The sequence below is a fragment of the Suricata suricatta genome, chromosome 8 (genome assembly GCF_006229205.1).
Source record: "Suricata suricatta isolate VVHF042 chromosome 8, meerkat_22Aug2017_6uvM2_HiC, whole genome shotgun sequence".
NCBI classification, from domain to species: domain Eukaryota; kingdom Metazoa; phylum Chordata; class Mammalia; order Carnivora; family Herpestidae; genus Suricata; species Suricata suricatta.
The window spans coordinates 23854894-23868905 of NC_043707.1; the positions used below are offsets into that span (position 1 = coordinate 23854894).

General features: G+C 36.2%; 1 protein-coding gene and 1 non-coding gene across 6 annotated transcripts in view; one reads left to right on the top strand and one right to left on the bottom strand.

Annotated features, from left to right (window-relative positions):
• CALN1 (calneuron 1) overlaps positions 1 to 14012 on the top strand; it is a 508077-nt gene that overhangs the window by 55731 nt on the left and 438334 nt on the right. The window lies entirely within an intron of this gene.
• On the bottom strand, positions 8713 to 8815 carry LOC115300506. The gene has a single exon (XR_003912678.1). It is a non-coding gene; the product is annotated as a U6 spliceosomal RNA (small nuclear RNA).

Below are 14012 nucleotides of genomic sequence, written 5' to 3' on the forward strand. Positions count from 1 at the left end.
ATCAGAGAAAATAAGAATAAACTCTATTCATTAAGGTAGAATTTGTCAGAGGAACCTAAAATCTTGGTGGATTAACAAATAAAGTGTATGTGCCATTCCCAGGAAGGCTGATACGGATGGAGATCTGCTCCCCCACCTGGGAGCTATGCCATAGGGGACACAGGGCCTCCAGAGTCACATGCAAATGAGGAGAAAAAGAAAAAGAGATACATCAGCTTTTTAAAAAAATTTATTTAAAAATTTCCTTTTTACATTTATTTACTTTTTGAGAGATAGAATGAGATGAGAAAGAGCATGAGTGGGGAAGGTCAGAGAGAGGAGGAGACACAGAATCTGAAACAGGTTCCAGACTCTGAGCAAGCTGTCAGCACAGAGCCCGACTCAGGGCTCAAATCCACCAACCATGACACCAAGACCCGAGCCGAAGTCAGATGCTTACCTGACTGAGCCACGCGGGCACCCTGAGACATACCAGGTTTTAACTGCTTTTATCCGGAAGTGGTATATATCATTTTAGCACGCATTGGCTAAACTAGTTCTGGCACCAGTCTAACTGTAAGAGAAAATTGGAAACAGATCATGAAGCTTAATAGAGTCTATCCAGACCAGGAAGTGGGAAATTCTAGTTTTTAAATCTATTTTCAACAAGATTTTGATCACAATTTCATGTAAATTATTTCTGTTTTTTAGAGAAGTATTAATTCTAGCCAACTCTGTGAGAGGGCAAAACTCACGAATTAGTACTAATTCACAAGGAAAAAATGCTATATAATGTTTTGTCCTATTTGGTACATATAAGAAATTCCTTATTTTGAAAATCAAGACCTATTTCTAAAATGAAAATGTCAGCCTCCAAATTCCCACTAAACATTGACCAATATTGAAAGAAAATCATTTTGAAGAAGAGCCAAATTATTAATTTTCTCAGCTTCTCTTCAGTCCAGAACTGGCTTTCCCTGGAGTCAGAGGTAGATAGTAGGTCTGATTCAAAACCCGCCCAACATTCTCTGAAATTGCTTGTACTGTTCAACTACAAGAAGTGAACATATTTAATTTAAAAATGGGGTTTCAAGAGACTTCTGCTTCTGGTCAAAAAACAATAACTTGAATTGAATTTACTCTCCCACCTGAAACAATAATAACAACAGAAACTGCAAAATACGTGAAACCATGGTGTTCACAGTAACACAATAAGTGATAAATGGGGGAACGGAGAAACAGGAAGCAAAGTGAGCACTGTGATCTCCCCAACTTACTGCCTGAGGGGTTTCTGGACCTCAGCTCAGGGAGTTGGAACTCAGACCCAGCAGAGCTTCAAAATGCAGGCAGCAGAAATGGATAGGATTTCAAGAAATAGGCATATCCAAAATTATAGTTGGAGATTTTGCACATAATTGACTTGAATAACACTATCATTCAGTTTGACAAAATTTGGCTTTATAGAATATTCCTTCCAATGGCCGCAGAATGCACATTCTTTTTTATGTGCATATGGAATATTTACCAAAATAGAGCTATAAATAAATAAATTGAGAGAATTCAAGTCATACAAGATATGTTTGTGAATCACAATGAAATTAAGTTAGAAATCCATAGCATGCCATATTTGGAAAAGGCCCCTTGTACATAACATGAGTCAAATAACTCAAAAGATAAATTGGAAAGTATGTTGAACTGAATGGAAATATAAATGCATTATATGAAAATGTGTGGGGTGTAGGTAAAGTCGTACTTAAAGGGAAACTTACGCAACTAACTATCCATATCAGAGGAGAAAAAGATCTCAAACCAGTAATCTAAACTTCCACTTTAAGAAGGTCGAATAAGAAGAGGAAGTAAATCCAAAGCAAGGAAGAAAAGAATGAAGACCAGGAAAAAAATTCAATGAAATAGAAAAACAGTAGATTAAATGAATGAAACCAAAAGCTGGTTCTTTGAGAAGACCAATACAATCAATAAACTTCTAGCTAGATTGATCAAGAAAAAAATGGTGAAGTCATAAATTTACCAATATCAATGATCAGAGAGATAACATCACTACAGGTTCTACAGATGAAAAGAATAAAAATGGAATATTGTAAGTAATTCTATGTCAATAAATTTGACAGTATAAATGAGATAGACATATTTCTTAAAAGACACAAACCACCAAAGCCAAAATAAATAAATGACCTGAATAGTCCTAAAAATATAAGTTTGTACTTTAAAATATTCCCACAGAAACACTCCAGAGACAGATCACTTTATTGGTGAATTCTACTAAGCAAATTTTGCTAAAGAAACGACACCAATTCTGCTTAAACTCCTACAAAAAACTGAAAAGCAGAAAATACTTCCCAACTCAGCCAGCATTATTCTGATTTTTAAAAAGTAAACAAAAACATTACAAAAAAAACTGCAGAGCAATATCCTTCATAAACATAGATGCAAAAATTCTTTACAAAATTTTGACAAATCAAATCCAACATTATATAAAAAAAAATACTACACCATAACCATGTGGGGGTTTATGTCAATAAAAAAGGTGGTCTGACATTCTAAAAGCAAACAACATAATTTACTATAACAGACTAAAAGAAAAAAATCATTGTCAGCTCAATAGATGCAGAGAAAGCACTGGACAATACCCAGCATCTCTTCCTGATTTAAAAAATAGAAAAAGATTTCGTAAAATAAGAGTAGAAGGGAACTTCCTCAACCTGATTCAAGCATCTACAAAAAGCTTATAGTTACCATCACCATAATGGTAAAAGATCAAATGCTTTACCTACCCCTAAAATCAAGAACAAGAAAACTATACCAATTTTCTCCACCACAACATTGTACTATACGTCTAGCCTGTGTAATTAGATAAGAAAAGTAAATTAAAGGCATCCACATTGAAAAGGAAAAAGTAAAACTGTCTATATTTACAGATGATATGTCTGTTGTATTGATTTGTTATTGCCAAACCACAAATTACTACACATTTAGTGTCGTAAAACACCTATTTATTGTCTTGACGTTTCTGTAGGTCAAGAGTCTGGTTAGGTCTACTTGGGTTCTCTTTTCAGGGTCTCAAAAAGCTAAAGTCAAAATGTTCAGTGGGCTTCATTCTCATAATGCAAGCTTGGTTAGGGAAGGATCTGCTTCCAAGCTCCTTTACATTGTTGGCAAAATTAATTTCTGTGAGGCTATAGAATTCATAGCAGCTTGTTCTTTTAAAGCCAGTGACAGAGAGAGAGGGGAGTGGGAGGAGGGAGAGATAGAGAGAGGGAGAGAGAGAGACTTTACTACTTTAAGTCTCTGACCTATAGATCTTTTAAAGGGATCACTTAATTATTCAGGCCCATCCAGGATAATCTCCTTTTGGTTAACCTAAAAGTCAGATTATTCAACACTTTAATTACTTTTGCAACTTTGAAATTTAAATTTATCCCTTCACCTTTGCCATATTCTATTAGTTAGAAGCAAGTCTTTGCTACGGGGGAAAGGATTACACAAAGGCACGCATACCGGGAAGAGGAAAATCATGGGAGACACCTTAGAATTTTGTTTACCATACTTATCTACGGAGAAATTCTAATGACGTTGTCAAAAGAAAATTCAGAGAGTTTTTACTTGATATGAATATTTTGTTGAGTGAGAAACAAACTGCAAACAGGGAGACTTCAAAATTGAGAGGTAAGAAACTCAGCTCTCTGAGGTTTCAGCTCAGTTTGTAAAAACACGATGAAGAATCATATTGCTTTCTAGGTTACTAGAAACTCCTTTTCAGAGGAGTAGCACTATGTAAGCTTACTTCTTAGGAAACTGGAAGATCACCCTGACATGAAGAAAGCTTCAGTTTTGTCCAAGGTCAGAGTCAGCATTGGGGGAAAATCAGGACAGTATAATGAGAAATACTAAAAGTGGATATTCTTGCCTTGTTCTTGATCTTAGTCTCGAGTCTTTCACCATTAAGTATGTTAGTTTTAGGTTTTTTGTAGATGCCCCCTTATCCTGTTGAGGGAGTTCTCTTATATTCCTGGTTTGTTATGAGTTTTTAAATATGGATGGAGATTGAATTTTGCCACTTTCTTTTTCTGCATTTATTTCTGAGATCATTTGTTGTCTATTTTTCCTTTGGGCTATTCATATATATTTTTTAATATTATAGGCAGACTAGCCTTCCTGAAGTAAACAGAACTTTGTTATATAGCATTGTCCTTTCAGTTTTGCAGGATTTGATTTGCTGATTAAAAAAAAAAAAGAATTTGCATCTACATTCATGAAGGATATCAGTCTATAGTTTCCACAAAATTTTGGCTACTTTCTAGACACCCAAAAAAGTTAATTCTGACTTTTTTTTGCCAGTTAAAAAAATTACTTTTATGCAGTAACAGCACTTTAGTTTCCTACTCCATCAACTTCACTGATGTCACTGGCTATTTTATCACTTCAAGTAAAATGTAGAAATCTTACCACCACATCAGTCCCTTTTTTTTCTACTTTTATGTTTTATGTCTTGTACATTATTTCTGTGTAAACTAGAACCCCACCAAATAAAGTTACAGTTTTAAATTTAATCCATTAAACTTATTTCAACAGAAGAATCGTCTATTACACTAACCCACATATTTACCTTTATTTTTTTAATAGTTTATTTTCAAATTGGTTTCCATGTACCAGCCAGTGCTTCTCCCCACAAGTGCCCCCCGCCATGACCATCACATTTATATTGTTTTTCTTCATTTCCAGTGTTCTAAGATTTTTATTTATTATTTATTTATTTAAAACATTTAATGTTTATTTTTGAGAGAGAGACAGAGTGTGAGCAGAGAGGGACAGAGTAAGAGGGAGACACAGAATCAGAAGGAGGTTCCAGGCTCTGAGCTGTCAGCACAGAGCCTGATGCGGGACTCAAACTCACAAACTGCAAGATCATGACCTGTGCTGAAATCAGGCGCTTAACCAACTGAGCCATCCAGGCGCCCTGTAAGTTTTTTTTTTTTTTTAATTTTTATTCTACCTTATTCTAGCAATTGTTTTTGAGCAGTTCTGGTGGCAAAAAATTCTCTTTGTTTTCCTGCACCTAAGAATGTCTTTATTTCATTTTCATTCTTGCAGGATATTTTTACTGTATATAAAAATCTTGATTAATAGTTATTTTCTTTCAGCACATCAAAAGTATTGTTCTATTTCCTTCTGGTCTTCATGATTTTTCATGAGAAATCCATAGTCCTTTGATTCAAACTGTTTTCCTACAAGTGATGCCCTGTTTTCTTCTGTCTGATTTCAAGATTTCTTTTCTTTGCCTTAGTTCTCATCAATTTAAGATATGTTTGGCATGGATTTCTTTGGATTTATCCTATTGCAGTTCTCTGAAATTCTTGGACATTAAGGTTTGTATCTTTTGCCAAATTTGCAGTTTTCAGTCATTATGCCTTTAAATACTTTTTCTGTACTGCACTCTTTTTCTTCTCCCTTGGGATTCTGGTAACGTAAATAGTGTCATGCCTTTTGACATTGTCTCATGTGTCTTTTAGCCTCTGTTCACTGTTTTCAAACTTTTTTCCTGTATTGTTCAGATTTCTGAAGTTCTGTCTTCATGTTCTCTGGCTTTTTCCTTTGTTATCTCATGTGGACCTCATCCAGTGTGTTTTCATTTTGTTTATTGTATTTTTAAGTCCTGAAATGTTCACTTTAGCCAAGTGATCTTATTAGCACTTTTTATTTCCCTAGTACTCTCTATTTTGGTCCTCCAACTAGAAACCTGCAAATTTTATTATCCCAATCTACTATACCCTTTGTAGAATTGCACTTGCATCAGGGAAAAGCAAAAGGAGGACAGAAGAAGTCAAGAAATAATGGGGGTCTTTCCAACCCTTTTGGGACCACATATAATCTGATCAGAGAGGAAGGTTTTCCTTCCTCAAAGTTGTAGGCACCTATGGGCTTTCCTTGCCCCACGTGCTTTTGCTCCCATGGATTGTTTGGGGGCTGAGATACTAGATAATAGAAAAGAGAAAAAGAAAGAATGATTGTGAATTTCATATTCTCTCTTTTAGGAAACCACTTCTCCATACAATAGTCAGAATCTGAGGCATCTCCTGGAGTCTTCTCTGTTGTGCTAATTCTCACTTTCAAGTTTCAGGTTTCACTAAATTCAGACCTGAAAATACCAGAAGAAAGTAAAGATAAAGTCATCACCAGTGGGTGGTCCTTTGAATTCTCATGTTCTTCCCCAATATGCCTGTTAGTAGTTATTTTCAGGGTCCTCAAATAGCTGCTGCATGCATTCTGTCCTGTTTCTAGGTTACATTCACTGGGATATATATAAGTTTAGTATGCTTACTTCACCTTTCCCTGAAGTGGAGACATGGTCCGTTGACTTTTTGGCAAAAATGCAAAAGGAATTTAATCGTGAAAGCATAGTTTTGTCAGTGAAACTGAAACTGAAATGCCAGATACCCATACGTGGTACATATATACATACACCATACTTCAATATACATCCACTGTACATCCACATGCTTCAATCTGTAGATATCATCATATTCAAAACTTAACTCATAATGCATCTTAGACCTATATGTAAAGAGTAAAATTACAAAACTTCTAGGAGAAAACTTTTGTGACCTTGGGTTAGGCAACTATGATCCCAAAAGTATGATTCCTAAAAGTACAAATCAGGGGCGCCTGGGTGGCTCAGTTGGTTGGGCATCTGGGTTCTGGTCAGGTCATGATCTCACAGTTCATGGGTTCAGGCCCCGCATCGGGCTCTGTCCTGACAGCTAGCTTGAAGCCTTGAACCTGCTTTGGATTCTGTGTCTCCCTCTCTCTCTGACCCTCCCTGCTCATGCTGTCTCTCTCGGTCTCTCAAAAACAAATAAAAAACATTTTTAAAAAGCACAAATCAATAAACTAGACTTGATCAAAATTAAGAACTTTCTTTTTGAAAGATACTGTTAAGAGAATGAAAAGACAAGCCACAGGCTAAGTGGAAATATTTGTAAATCACATGTCTCATAAAAGACTTGTATTCAAAACATATAAAGAGCTCTCTAAATTCAATTAAAAATCTCTCAATATAAAATTGGGTAAATTATATGAACAGGTAATTTACTGAAGAAGATGTAAAGCTGGCAAATAAACACCTGAGAAGATATTCAACATTATTGACCATTAGGGAAATGCAAATCACAAATACAAGGAGATGCCATGATAGGAGTGCTTGGGTGGCTCAGTCAGTTGAGTGTCTGACCCTTGATTTCAGCTCAGGTCATGACCAGGAAATGGAGACACACACTGGGCCCCATGTTGAGCATGGAGCCTGCTTGTGATTCTCTCTCCTTCTCTTCCTCTGCCCCCTACCCTGCTCATGCACGTGCTTTCTCTTTCTAAAAGAAAAAGAAAAAATACAAAGAGATGCCATCACACACTTATTAAAATGTCTACAATTAAAATGACTAACTATACCACATGATGTTGAGAATGTAGAGCCGCCGGAAGGCTCATACACTGTGGTGGGAAGGTAAAGTGGTTCCATCACCATCACTTTGAATAATAGTTTAGAAGTTTTTAAAGCTGTTAAACATACATATTAATACCTTAATTTATTCATTCTAAATACATCTGTCATATGACCTGCCATTCCACCTCTAGGTATTTCACCAATATAAAGGAAAGCGTATGTTCATATAAAATTGTAATTTTATTCATAATAAGCAAAATCTGTAACCCAACTGTCCATCAACTGGTTAGTAAATTAACATTCTGGTGTATTCATCTAATGAACTATGATTCAACAAACTATTGTTACAGACAAAATTAAGGGTGTATTTCAAAATATTAAAGGAACAGACCACAAAAATGCATATACTGAAATTCTGTTTCTTTTTTTATGTTTTTAAAAAAATGTTTATTTATTTATTTTGAAAGAGAGAGAAAGGGAGGGAGAGAGAAAACGAGCAGGGGGAGAGGCAGAGAGAGAAAGAGAGAGAGAGAGAGAGAGAGAGAGAGAGAGAGAGAGAGAGAGAGAGAATCTCAAGCAGGCTCCTCACTGTCAGCATGAAGCCCTATGTGGGGCTCAATCTCATGAACCATGAGATCATGACCTGAACTGAGGTCAAGAGTTGGTCACTTAACCAACAGAGACACCCAGGTGCCCCCTACAATTCTATTTCTATAAAATCTAGACAATGGAGCTATCGTGATTCCTATGCGTGAGGGGAGAGGATAAAAATAGTGGGGGAAGAGATATGAGGAAACTTTTGGAGGCAATGGCTTCACGGGTGTATACATGTATTAAAAACTTATCAAATTGTATACTTTATATGTAGTTTATTATAGGCTAATTACACTTCAACAAACTTGCTTTTAAAATGGGCATTTATTTATTTATTTTAAGCAGACTCCACCCAACGTGGGGCTTGATATCATGAACCGTGAGATCATGACCTGAGCCGAAATCAAGAGTCAGATGCTCTACTGACTGAGCAACCCAGGCGCCCCCAAAATGGGTTTTTAAATCATTCTCTGTGATGGTGAAATCAGCAGAAATTCCCCTAGTTCTTTAGCTCATGGTTAATGTGTTATTTCCCATGTTGTCTATTTGTGTAAATTTGTCAAGTTCATTAATGGTCATTTGGGAGGAAGCATATTGATCACTTGGCTTCCATAGTATCTGATTGTTTTCTGGCTCTTTATCACTTCATTCATCCCATTTCCTCATTTTTTTATTGTTCTTTTATTTTTATGGAATACTTCACGAATTTGTGTGTCATCCTAGCCCAGAGGCCATGCTAATCTTCTCTGTATTGTTCCAATTTTAGTACATTTGCTGCCAAAGCGAGCGGTGTTCTAACTTTTTGAGTTGAATGTTCAGTAAATGTATTTCTATTCCTTCAATTGAATTGTATTTTCCTGTATATAATTGTGTCTACGGAAACAGACAAATATACAGAGGGAAGCCAGGGTGGTGCTGAGTCCCCTCTCCAGATAAGAACACTCCTGACGTTTTTGTCTGGATACTTCTGACATCTTCCTGTCTGCGTAGAGTGTTCTGTGTGTATGTTTTTGTATGCGTGTGTGTACGCAGGAAAGTATACAACTCCCAAGTGTATAGATGACCACAAACCGCACATGCCCAGGTAACCTGCGCTCAGTTTACAGAACATGGTCAGCCTGTCAGAAGCCATCTTTGTACCCACTGCCGGTCACAGTCCGTTCCCCACCAATCCCAGGATAACTGCTGTCTTGACTTCTAAAATTGGTTTTTAAAAAAATTTTTTTAATGTTTATTTATTTTTAAGAGAGAGAGAGAGAACGAGTAAGGGAAGGGGCAGAGAGAGAGGGAGACAGAGAATCTGAAGCAGGCTCTAGGCTCTGAGCTGTCAGCACAGAGCATGACGCGGGGCTTGAATCCATGAACTGTGAGATCATGACCTAAGCTGAAGTCAGACGCTTAACCGACTGAACCACCCAGGCATCCCTAAAATTGGTTTTTAATGTTTATTTGATGTTTAGTTATTTGAGAGAAAGACAGAGTGTGAGCAGGGGAGGGGCAGAGAAAGAGGGAGACACAGAATCTGAAGCAGGCTCCAGGCTCTGAGCTGTCAGCACAGTCCCAATGTGGGGCTTGACCCCACGAACTGTGAGATCATGACCTGAGCTGAACCCAGACGTTTAACCAACTGAGCCATCCAGCTGCCCTACTACCATCTTGACTTCTAATCACATAGGTGACTTCTGCCAGATTTTAAATTTTATTCAAATGTCATCATGAAGCACATATTCTGCTTTATCTGTCTTCTTTCAATCAGCATTTTATTTGTGAGGTTCTTCCATATGGCTTAAGGAGGTTGTCATTCATCCACTACCTCTCCATTATGTGAACATGTCATAATTTATTTATCCACTTTATTGTTGATAGGCATTTGGCGGTTTCCAGCTTGGGGCTATTATGAATAGTGCTGCTATAAATATTCTAGTGCATGTCTCTTGTGAGCATATGAATGCCGTTTCATTGGTTATATACCTAAGAGTTGGGTAATATACATGCAATTTAGATGTGTCTAACTTTAAATACCATTTTCCAAACTGATTTATGGGCTGAACAATAAGTCAAAGGTATATTTCCATGTCAATTAGTGGTATTAATTATGTGAATGTACCATACTTTAATTATATAGTTGTTTATTGATGAGTATTTGTTTTGCTTCCAATTTTTCATTAGTATGAGCAATAAAATAGTCCATATCCCTATAAACATGTCTTCGTTCAATTGATTGACTGATTATAGTTTTAGGATAATGCTTAAAACTGGAATTGTTGCATCCAAGGGTATGCCTGTGTGCATATGAATTTTGATACATATTGTCCAGTTGCCTTTTTGAAATGAGGTACAATTTGGAACCTCACCAGCATTGACTAAGAAGGAATCTTTTTCTATAGTTCAGTCCCACTGGATTTTATGTACATTTTTAACTTTTGTCAATCCGATAGAAGAATAACCTGACATCTTTGCATTAAGTTATGTTTATTAGTGAATTTAAATGTATGTTTATGAAAATGAATATATTTATATATTTTTATATTTATAAAGTACATTTTATGTATTTGGCCATTATTCTTATCTTTGTTTATCATTGATTTATAGGAGTCTTTATTGCTGACAAAATAATTCTTTGGCTATCTATGTTATAAATAATTATTCCAGGTTTTTGTTTACCTGTTAATTTGGTTACGTGTGTTGTGGCTGTTGTTGTTTTCGTACACATTTTTGATGTGGCTGTTACTATTTGTATCTTTTTTTTAATGGAACCAACTTTATAAATCTTTGTCTTTGTGGTATCTGGCTTTTGTTTTGTGCTTTAAAAACATTCTCTCACTTGAAGATTCTAATACTAATCTCTGTTCTCCTTGTAGTATTATGGCTTTAGTTTTTACATTTACATCTCTGATGCACCAAAAATCTCTTTAACGATATGGAATGAAGGGTTTACGTTGACTTTTTTCCAAATAACACTCTGATTGATGATTTCCACTTTAATTTGAAATGCCACTTTACACGGCATCCAACTCCCTGAGAATCCATGCTGTCTATTCTGTACTAAGAATTCAATTCTACTGCTTTATTCATTCATTTATCCAACAAATACGTATGTGCCGGGCACTTTCTAATCAATTGAGCTCTATAAGTATAAAAAGGAGACAAAACCCTTCTCCTCATGGAACTTACCTTTCAGAGGAAGATATAAAGGCAGATAATAAACCAAAAGTATCATTTTTACTTCATCTCCTGAAATGGAATGAGGAAGTTTTAATTATTATAGATTTATAGGATATTTCAATATCAGGTAGAGTAGTTCTTCCACATTAATTATTTGGCCTCTTTGTAAATCCTGAATCTTACAGACTACCTTTGGAATCAGTTGATCAGATTCCAGTTTAAATCCCATTGGGATTTTGATTCTGATTGCCTGAAATTAAAAAAAAATTTTTTTAAATGTTTTTTACTTATTTTTGAGAGAAAGAGAGAGACAGTGTGAGCAGGGGAGGGCCAGAGAGAGAAGGAGACAGAATATGAAGCAGATTCCAGGCTCTGACTAACTGTCAGCACAGAGCCGGACGCGGGGCTCAAACCCACGAACTGTGAGATCATGACCTGAGCCAAAGCCAGACGCTTAACTGACTGAGCCACCCAGGTGCCCCAAGATTGACTGAAATTTTGAAATGAATTTAGGGAGACCTTCTCTAGGGATGAATGGGTGGCTCAGTCAGTTGAGCATCTGACTCTTGATTTTGACTCAGGTCATGATACCAGGGTCGTGGAATCAAGCCCTATGTTGGGCTCTGCACTGAGTGTGGAGCCTGATTAAGATTCTCTCTCTCTCTCTGCCCCTCTCCCTCACTCTCTCTAAAATAAAAAATAATAAAATAAAATAAGGTATATTTCTCTATTCAAGAATTCATTTTATTCGTGTGTCTTTCTATATCTCTCAGTAGAATTAAAATTTTTTCCATATAGATTAATTTTTGTTTGCCATTGTGAGTGAAATTTTATTTTGCTTTTATCATGTTTTATGCTTTATTATTATTGTATATAAGAAAGCTATTGATTCTGGTATGTATTTTTATAACTGCCCACTTAAGTGAATTCCTATATTGTTCCTAAGAGTTTTGCAATTGATTTGGTCTTTGGTTATTTGTTGCATTATGGTACATTACAAATATTTTCACTGTGGATTATACTCTGTCTTTACTAAGTGACTCTCCTTGTCCCGTTGAACCATTTTCATCTTGAATTCAATTTTGTTTGATATTTAAATTATGAATTTTCTTTCCTTTTTAAAATTTTATTTTTTATTTATTTGAATGTTTATTTATTTTTGAGAGAGAGAGAGAGTCAGAGTGTGAACATGGGAGGGGTAGAGAGAGAGAGAGAGAGAGAGAGAGAGAGGGAGGGAGGGAGACACAGATTCTGAAGTAGGCTCCAGGCTCTGAGCTGTCAGCACAGAACCCAGAGTGAGGCTCCAACTTACGAACTTACGAATGATGACCTGAGCCAAAGTTGGATGCTTAACTGACTGAGCCACCCAGGTGCCCCTCATTTTTTTAATTGAAGAATAGTTGACGCTGAATATTATATTGGTTTCAGGTGTGCAACATAGTAATCTTATATTTGTCTACACAGCGAAACGACCACCATGAGTCTGGTTACCATCTGTCACCATCCAAAGTTACAAAGATTTACTCTTAACAACATTCAAATATGCAAAACAATATTATTGACCACAGTCACCATGCTGTACATTACACCCCATGGCTTCTTTATTTTACAGCTGGAAGTTTGTACCTCTTGATCCACATTTCACCTACCCCTAAATCCTGTTCCCCTCTGGCAGCCACTAATCTGTTCTCTGTATCTATGCTTTGCTTGTTCATTTGTTTTGTTTTAGGTTCCACATATAAGAGAAATCATACAGCATGTATGTTTCTTTGACTTATTTCGCTTAGCACAATACCCTCAAGAGCCATTCAGGTTGTTGAAAATGGTAACATCTCACCTTTTTTTTTTGCCAAGTAGTATTCCAGTGTGTACTATACCACACCTTCTTTATCCATTCATCTGTCAGTGGACACTTAAGTTGCTTCCATATCTTAGCTATTGTAAATAATTTTTCAATGAACCTAGGGGTGCACATGTCTTTTCAAATTAGTGTATTTGTTTTCTTCAGATAAATACCAGAAGTGGAATTGCTGGATCATAGAATAGTTCTATTTTTATTTTTTTGAGGAAGCTCCACACTGTTTTCCATAGTGGCTGTACTAATTTGCATTCCCACCAACAGTGCAAGAGGGTTCCCTTTCTCCACATTCTTGCCAACACTTTTTAATTTCTTGTCTTTTTGGTAATAGCTATTCTCATAGGTATGAGGTGAGATCTCATTGTGACTTTGATTTGCATTTCCCTGATGACTAGTGATGTTGAGCATCTTTTCATGTATCTGTCAGTCATCTATATGTCTTTTTTAGGAAAATGTCTATTTTTCAGACAAATTGTTTGGGATTTGTTCTTGTTGTTGTTACTGAGTTGTGTGAGTTCTTTATATATTTTAGATACTAACTCCTTATCAGACATATGATTTGAAAGTATCTTCTTCTGGGGTACCTGGGTGGCTCACTTTGTTAAGGGTCTGCTTCTTGATTTGGGCTCAGGTCATGATCTCATGGTTTGTGGCTTTGAGCCTTGCATCAGGCTCTGTGCTGACAGCATGGAGCCTACTTGGGATTCTCTCTCCCTCTCTCTCTCTGCCCCTCCCCTGTGCTTTCTCTCTCGCTCTCTTGCTCTCTCTCAATAAATAAGTAAACATTAAAAAATAAAAATAAAAAAATATCCTGTTCAATAAGTTGAATTTTCATTTTGTTGATGGTTTCCTTCATTATTCTAATGCTTTTTAGTTAGATATAGTGTCATTTGTTTTTGCTGGTGTTACCCTTGCCTTTGAAGTCAGATCAAAAAATCATTTCCAATACCAATGTCGAAG